Below are 8,149 nucleotides of genomic sequence, written 5' to 3' on the forward strand. Positions count from 1 at the left end.
CGGGGAAAGAAATTTACGCAAAAATATACATATTAAAGTAATTATCACACGTATTACAAAGGAAAAATTGGAAAATGCACACAGAAGACAATGTAAGCTGGGCCCGGCACACAGAAGGCTCTCAAAAAAATTTTTTTTAAAAAGCAATTCGGGTGAAAAAGATCTCTGGCCCTTTAAAAGTCAGAGGCGGGTAAAACAGAAAGGAGGCGGGTTAAGAACTGACGCGAGAAGCTGCTTGCCTTATTTAAATGAGCGTGCGTAAAGGCTTGCCCTCGTTCCTCGCCACGTTCCTCACTCAGTGCGCGTGCGCTGCCTTAACCCTGAGGCGGCTCTCGGCTGTTCCTGCTTATTTAGGTGGGCGGAGACAGTCGCGTGAGTTCCGTGGACCTGCCTTCTCCCTCCCAATTAACCAGCCCCGCCCCTCTCTTGCACATGCGTGTACTTCGGCACTAGACCAGGAGGTCGGTGAATGGCTCCAGGAGTTGCGCCTGCGCTGTGGACGCCTCTGCCGAAAGTGGGCGGGATCGAAAGGGCGGAGGGAGAAAGCGCGGCAAGAGTGGCTGAATGGAAAGCTGAATTTCGGGACCGCCCAAATGCCCTGCTGCACAATTACGGAAACTAGAAACGTAAGGCCAGAATGTGATCACTGGAACTTAATTTTCGATTTTAGAAACGTTTTACAAGACTATTCATTTTTACATGTGTGTTAAGTAAAGGTTTTAGGGAGAAAGAATTTTCCCTGTTTTCTTTTTCCCCATGACTTTTTTTTTTTCCTCTCTCCGCCGCACCGCGGCGCTTGTGGGATCTTAGTTCCCCCACTAGGGATGGAACCTGGGCTCCTGCGGTGGAAGCGCAGAGTCAGTCCTAACCACTGGACCGCCAGGGAAGTCCCCCCCATGAATTCTTATATTCTGAAAGACTTCAGGACTCAATAAGGACACATTTGGGTGACTATGTGCCAGGTTGAAAAGAAGTATTATTTTTTAAAAAAAAAATAGGGCACACTTTCTCGCCCACATAAAAGTAGGTCCTCGTCGGGAATCCCAGTCAGGAAATCATTAGGAAGAGATGTTGAATAAGAGCCAGAAAAGAAACAAGTCTGCATAGAGGTAAGTGTGATTTTGTGACGTAAAAGTTAGAAATGTTTTGGAAGTCCCCTGTGTCAGTTCATCAACTTGATTCCTTGTGGAAAACGTGTTATCTTTGGAGATTCAAAGATGAATATAATTCAGCCCCTGCCCTTGACGAGTTCACACTCAGAAAGGAAGGACGGCAGGGTTCAGGGATACGAATACCCTGGGCAAGGTCCTGGAGGTAAGCATGATAGTGTAGTGACTCCGGACACTGTCTTGACCAAAGTGGAAGGATGACCTCACACAGCATGGGAGATCGTGTTGAACGCCCTATGAACAGAGTGGGGGTAGACTGGGAGTGAGGAGGTCCAGATGCCAGGCTGAGGAAGGTTGGCTCCAAATCCAGTGACCAGGAACCACTGTGTTTTCTTGAACTTGCTGTGCTGGCAGGGAATGAGGCAGAAGGTGACTTTTTGACCACAGTGATTGGTTGAACAGGGAGAAGTTGGGAAAACTGTCTAAGAAAGTCTCAACCTGGCAGGCAGTAAAACCTCCCCAACTGCCAAGTTATGAATTCTAATTAAGGATGCAAACCATGAAAAGGAAAGGAAAGGTGATTCTTGGGTATCCTTAGGAAGTTGCTCAGACAATTACTGGGCTTTTCTCGTTTGGGTAGCCACCTTCTCTTTAAACTGTTTTCTCCTTGAGACATAGCATCTTAGAAGAGTCCCAAGCCAAGAATGGACCTCCCCTGAAAGGAATGAACTGTTTCATAGGTACCTCATAAAGAACAGAAAAATAATGAAAATGCAAACAAGGAAACCCTTAAATGGACTCAAAATACACCAGTTAGTACAACCCTCCTCACAGGGGAGTCACACAGGGCCTCATGCTCAGAAGTGCCTTGTGCTTGGCTTAATATTCTGCTGTCACTGTTTTGAAATTCTTAATAATTTTTTATTTTATTTATTAATTTTGACTGCATTGGATCTTCATTTTTGCGCGCGGGCTCTCTCTAGTTGCAGCAAGCGGGGGCTACTCGTTGCGGTGCACGGGTTTCCCACTGCGGTGGCTTCTCGTTGCAGAGCACGGGCTCTAGGCGCACAGGCTTCAGTAGTTGTGGCATGCGGGCTCAGTAGTTGTGGCTTGCGGGCTCTAGAGCTCAGGCTCAGTAGTTGTGGTGCACGGGCTTAGTTGCTCCACGGCATGTTGGGGTCTTCCCGGCCCAGGGCTTGAACCCGTGTCCCCTGCATTGGCAGGCGGATTCTTAACCACTGCACCACCAGAGAAGGCCCTATATTATTTTTTAAACTTAATACTTTAGTTGTTTTCTGCTTAAAAGTAATTCATGCTCAAATGATTATTCCCCAAATCAGGATAGTGGTTACCTTAGGGGAAGGGAGGGAGAAGGTTAGGATCAGGGAAGAGGGGTCTGGGGTTATCTAAGGTGATGGCAATGTCTTCTTTTTGTTGTTGTTGTTGGCAATGTCTTATTCTTGACCTGGGTCTTAGTCACACAGATTCTCTTTATGATTACTATTTAAACTGTACATGTACAATTTATGCATTTTTCTGTATACATTATATGTCACCATAAAAAGGTAATATAGTCTCATTGTTGAAAATGTGGAAAGCAAATTTTTTTTTACTAAAGATGAAGAACGTTGACATATTTCCACCACCCCAGCTCTGTGAGTAGTAGTTTTTCAGGTGAAAGAAAAAAAGACTGTTTGTGAATAAATCTTTGTTGAGTTTTGCCTTTTGTTGGAAGAAAAAGAAATTCTGTGAAGTTGCCAGCAGGTGGCGCAATTAAATAAGATTTAGTCTTGCAGGCTCAAAAGCAAACCAAACCAAAACCAAAAAGCAGCCAACACTTCCCCTGGTGATTGGAAAACGTTTTGGTGAATTTCCCGCTTCCTACAATCTTCCTCCAATATCCACCATTATACAAGAGAACCTGGTAAATATGGCTTCATTAGGGAACTGTCAGACCTAATTCTTCAAATGCATCGAAAACACTGGATGTTTTCTCCTTGTTGCTTGACAGAGAGCCTCCAAAATAACAGGGTTGGCTGAGACCCAGGATATAGCGCTTTTTGTGTCTGCAACAAATGAGGACAGCAAAGATGTCTAATAATAAATACATTCCTCAAACATTCTTAGATGGCTTTTGTTTTTGTTTTTTTTTTTGCGGTACGCGGGCCTCTCACTGTTATGGCCTCTCCCGTTGCGGAGCACAGGGCTCCGGACGCGCAGGCTCAGCGGCCATGGCTCACAGGCCCAGCCGCTCCGCAGCATGTGGGATCTTCGCGGACCGGGGCATGAACCCGTGTCCCCTGCATCTGCAGGCAGACTCTCAACCACTGCGCCACCAGGGAAGCCCTCTTAGATGGCTTTTGAGACGAATTAGGAAGTGTTCAGTTTCTAAATCTTTATCAAGCACTTCCTTCCACTCACATCTCTTTGATAATGGCCACTGGAGGTTGGGTAAGTTTTCACATAAGAAAAAAAGACGTTTTAATCTGGACACTAAGCCAAAGAAAGAGATCAACGTACTCATCATCCTTCTCATTAAGATACACTTATTTGGGGGACTTCCCTGGTGGTCTAGTGGTTAAGACGTCACACTTCCAATGCAGGCGGCCGGGGTTCAATGCCTGGTAAGGGAACTAGATCCCGCACGCCTCAATTAAGACCCGGTGCAGCCAAATAAATATTTTTAAAAATCAAAGATTTATTTGGGGCAAGGTTGGCCTGAGGACTGGGGATAGGATGGTGGTGGCCATGGGAGATTGGTTACATATGAGGAGGAATGATCAGATAAGTAAATATATTAAGGATGACAGGAGCCAGGTTTCCCACTGCTGGAGAGGGGAATAGTGAATCTGGAAAGGGACAAACTAGAATGAACTCTGTGGACTGGAATTGGATATTGGTGTGAAGTCATGGTTTTCAATATTTATAAATAGAGTTATAAATAAAGGTGTAAATGTGTACATATATACATGCATAATATATAAATATAGACCCTAGATCTGTCCTCAGAGAGAAGAGAATAGTGACATCCCATAGTGATGAACACACACATCTAGTACCCAGAACTTGGTTTCTAGGGAATTTCCTGGTGGTCTAGTGGTTAGGACTCCATGCTTTCACTGCCAAGGGCCTGAGTTCAATCCCTGGTCAGGGAACTAAGATCCTGCATGGCACAGCCAAAAACAAAAAACAAAACAAAACAAACTTGGTGGGACTTCCCCTGGTGGTCCAGTGGTTAAGACTCTGTGCTCCCATTGCAGGGGGCCTAGGTTTGATCCCTCGTCAGGGACCTAGATCCCGCATGCCACAGCTAAGACCTGGAACAGCCAAGTAAATAAATATATTAATTAAAAAATCCAACTTCGTTTCTAAATGCCATTCTCCACTGGAAAGAACCAGGAATGCTTGGAGAAATGGCTGATTTCAGAGTTGGAGCCGGGAAAGTATAAGATGTGCTTGGAACATCTTTTTGTGTCAAAAAGTAAGGAAATGTGGGCTTCCCTGGTGGTGCAGTGGTTAAGAATCCTCCTGCCAATGCAGGGGACACGGGTTCGAGCCCTTGTCTGGAAAGATCCCACAAGCCGCGGAACAACTAAGCCCGCGAGCCACAACTACTGAGCCTGCGTGCTGCAACTACTGAAGCCCACGCACCTAGAGCCTGTGCTCCGCAACAAGAGAAGCCACCTCAATGAGAAGCCCACACACCACAATAAAGAGTAGCCCCCCCTGCTCACCGCAGCCTGCGTGGCAATGAAGACCCAACAAAGCCAAAAATAAAATAAATAGAAAATAAATAAATTAGAAAAAAAAAGTAAGGAAATGCTTGAAGAATGTTGGGGATCTATCAAAAAGACAGAAGTCAGTCAAAAGTGAATCTCAGTGGCCAAGTCTGTGACAACTTGAGCATCAAAATAGTTATAGTAATGGATTATAACTCGTTGACTAAGATAAAAAACATGAGTTCATGCTGATATAAATAAATGGAAAGTTTAATGAAGAACAGGATATTTACGTAGTTAGAGTATCTCCCATAAAATACTTGTAAAGGGAATAAGAGTAACTTGACAGGGGAGAAACCGGGAAAACACTACCTTAATCAAGTAAAGTGAACGTCGTCAGTAGTGGGACACATTGGAATTCTGTGCCACCTGCTGAGCTGCAGTGAGGAGAAAATAGCATCATTTCTGCGGTTGTCCCAGCAAAGATACCTAACCTCAGTCTAATCAGAGGACCTATTAGGCAAACCCTAAGTGAGGAAAGTTCTACAAAGTAACTGTCCTGTCCTGTTCAGAAATTTCAAGAGCAGGAAGATGAAGTAAGATTGAGGAACTGTTCCATATGAAAGGAGGCTAAAGAGACATGACAACTACACACGGCAGGTGAGCCTGGATTGGATCCATTTACTATGAAGGATGCTTTTGGCACAATTGGGAAACTTGAACGGGGTCTGAGGATTAGAAGGAGTAATGTATCAGTGTTAATTTCTTGATTTTGATGCTTGTACTTTGGTTGATTAGGAGAATGTTCTTGATTGTGGGAAATGCCCACTAAAGTATTCAGGAGTGATGGGGTGAACTGGATGAGCAATCTATGCTGAATGGGTTTGAAAAATAAGTTATTTGTACTGTACTTGCAACTTTTCTTTAAGTTTGAGATTTTTTGGATAAGTTAAAAAGTATATGTATATAAATCAACACAGAATGGGAAAAATAGGGACTTCCCTGGTGGCGCAGTGGTTAAGAATCCACCTGCCAATGCAGGGGACACGGGTTCCATCCCTGGTCCAGGAAGATCCCACATGCTGCGGAGCGACTAAGCCAGTGCACCACAACTACTGAAGTCCGCATGCCTAAAGCCTGTGCTCTGCAACAGAAGAAGCCACCGCAGTGAGAAGCCCGCGCACCGCAACGAGGAGGAGTCCCCGCTCGTCGCAACTAAAGAAAGCCCGCGCGCAGCAATGAAGACCCAGTGCAGCCAAAAATAAATAAATACATACATTTATTAAAAAAAAAAAAACCCACAGTGAGATACACTGCACACAAAATCACAAGGTTGGCTAAAATGTAAAACAGAGAAAATAACAAGTGTTGACCAGGATGTGGAGAAATTGGAACCCTAGTACTTTGCTGGTGAGGATGTAAAATGCAGCCACTTTGGAAAACAGTTTATTGCTTCCTCAAAATGTTAAAGTTACCATCTGACTAGGCAATTCCACTCCTAAGTGTAATACAAAGTGAAAAGAAAACATGTGTCCACACAAAAACTTGTGCACAAATGTTTGTAGTAGCATTATTCATAATAATCAAAAAGTGGAAAAAAAATTTTCCATTTACAGATGAATGGATAAACAAAATGTGTAACTCCAGTCTGAGCCTGAAGGCTTTAGAACCAAGAGAACTAATGGTGTAAATCCCAGTCCCAGGGCAGGAGACTGATGTCCCAGTTTAACAGGTCAGACAGAGAGAGAGAATTCTCTCTTCCTCTACCTTTTTGTTCTATTCAGACCCTCAGCTGATTGGACGAGGCCTTCTTATATTGGGGAAGAGAAGCTGCTTTACTCAGTTTACTGATCCAAACAATCTCTTCTGGAAAAACCCTTGCAGACACATCCAGAATAATGTTTAACCAGATACCTGAGCATTCGTGGCTCAGTCAGTTGAGACATAAAAATCATCTTGATAGCTCAATAAAGCTATTATTAAATATATATACATTTTACCGTTCAAAACTGTCAAGGTCATGAAAAAAACAAGGAAGACTGAGATACTGTCACCGACCAGGAGAATATGGAGACATGATATTTAAATGTGGTGTCAGATTGAATCGTGGAACAGAAAAAGGACATCAGTAGAAAGACTGGTAAAACTTGAATAAATTCTGGAGTTTAGTTCATAGTAATATGCCTTTGTTAATTTCTTAGTTTTGATAAAGATGTCATGGTTATGTAAATTGTCAACATTAGGGGAAAATGAGTGAAGGAGAGTAAATGGGAACTCTCTGCACTATCTTTGCCGTTATGTTTGTAAATCTAAAAGTACCCCAGGACTTCCCTGCTGGTCTGGTGGTTAAGACTCTGCGCTCCCAATGCAGGGGGCCCGGGTCCGATCCCTGGTCAGGAAACTAGATCCCACATGCTGAAACTAAGACCCAGCAGAGCCAAATAAGTAAATATTTAAAAAGGAAAAAAGAAAAGACTCTGCTTCCACTGCAGGGGGCGCGGGTTTGATCCCTCATCAGGGAACTAAAATCCCACATGCCGTGCGGCACAGCCAAAAAAAGAAGTATCCCAAAATAAAATGTTTGTTTTTTTAAAACCCAAATATGTAAATTTAGTGCTTTCTGGTGCTTACATTATCAGGCACTTTACCTACATCATCTCATTTAGTCCTCACAACAATCCTACAGAGCAACCCTCAACTTACAGAGAAGGCGAATTATGTACTCAGGGTCACGCATCTGGCAAGTGGCAGGGCTGGGATTTGAACTCAGGTCCGTCTGACTAGTAAATCACACAGCCCCAGCCAGCCAGGACTTTACAGTCCCAGGTAGGCCCAGTAATGCAAATAACTGAATAAGGACATAAAGGACATTTTGATACCTGGAGAGTAAATATTAAACAAATAAATTTTTATAGATAATACTGTTTACATTATAAACCTGTGAACAGAAAGATAGGGGTTTAAAATTTCTATCAAACACCTGAACAACATTTCAGGAAAAACATTATAGGAGGGATGGTGGTGTGATGAATTGGGAGATTGGGATTGACATATATACACTAATATGTATAAAATGGATAGCTAATAAGAACCTGCTGTATAAAAAATAAAATAAAATTCAAAAAAACCCACTGGGTTTAATCTACTGTGTTCAGACTACTTTTAAAACCCTTTTGCCTCTATGTTTTCCCTCTATCAAAAGTGCTGTATTGGGGCTTCCCTGGTGGCGCAGTGGTTGAGAGTCCGCCTGCCGATGCAGGGGACACGGGTTCGTGCCCCGGTCCGGGAAGATGCCACATGCCGCGGAGCGGCTGGGCCCGT

Source organism: Phocoena sinus, chromosome 14 (assembly GCF_008692025.1).
Source record: "Phocoena sinus isolate mPhoSin1 chromosome 14, mPhoSin1.pri, whole genome shotgun sequence".
Lineage (NCBI taxonomy): Eukaryota > Metazoa > Chordata > Mammalia > Artiodactyla > Phocoenidae > Phocoena > Phocoena sinus.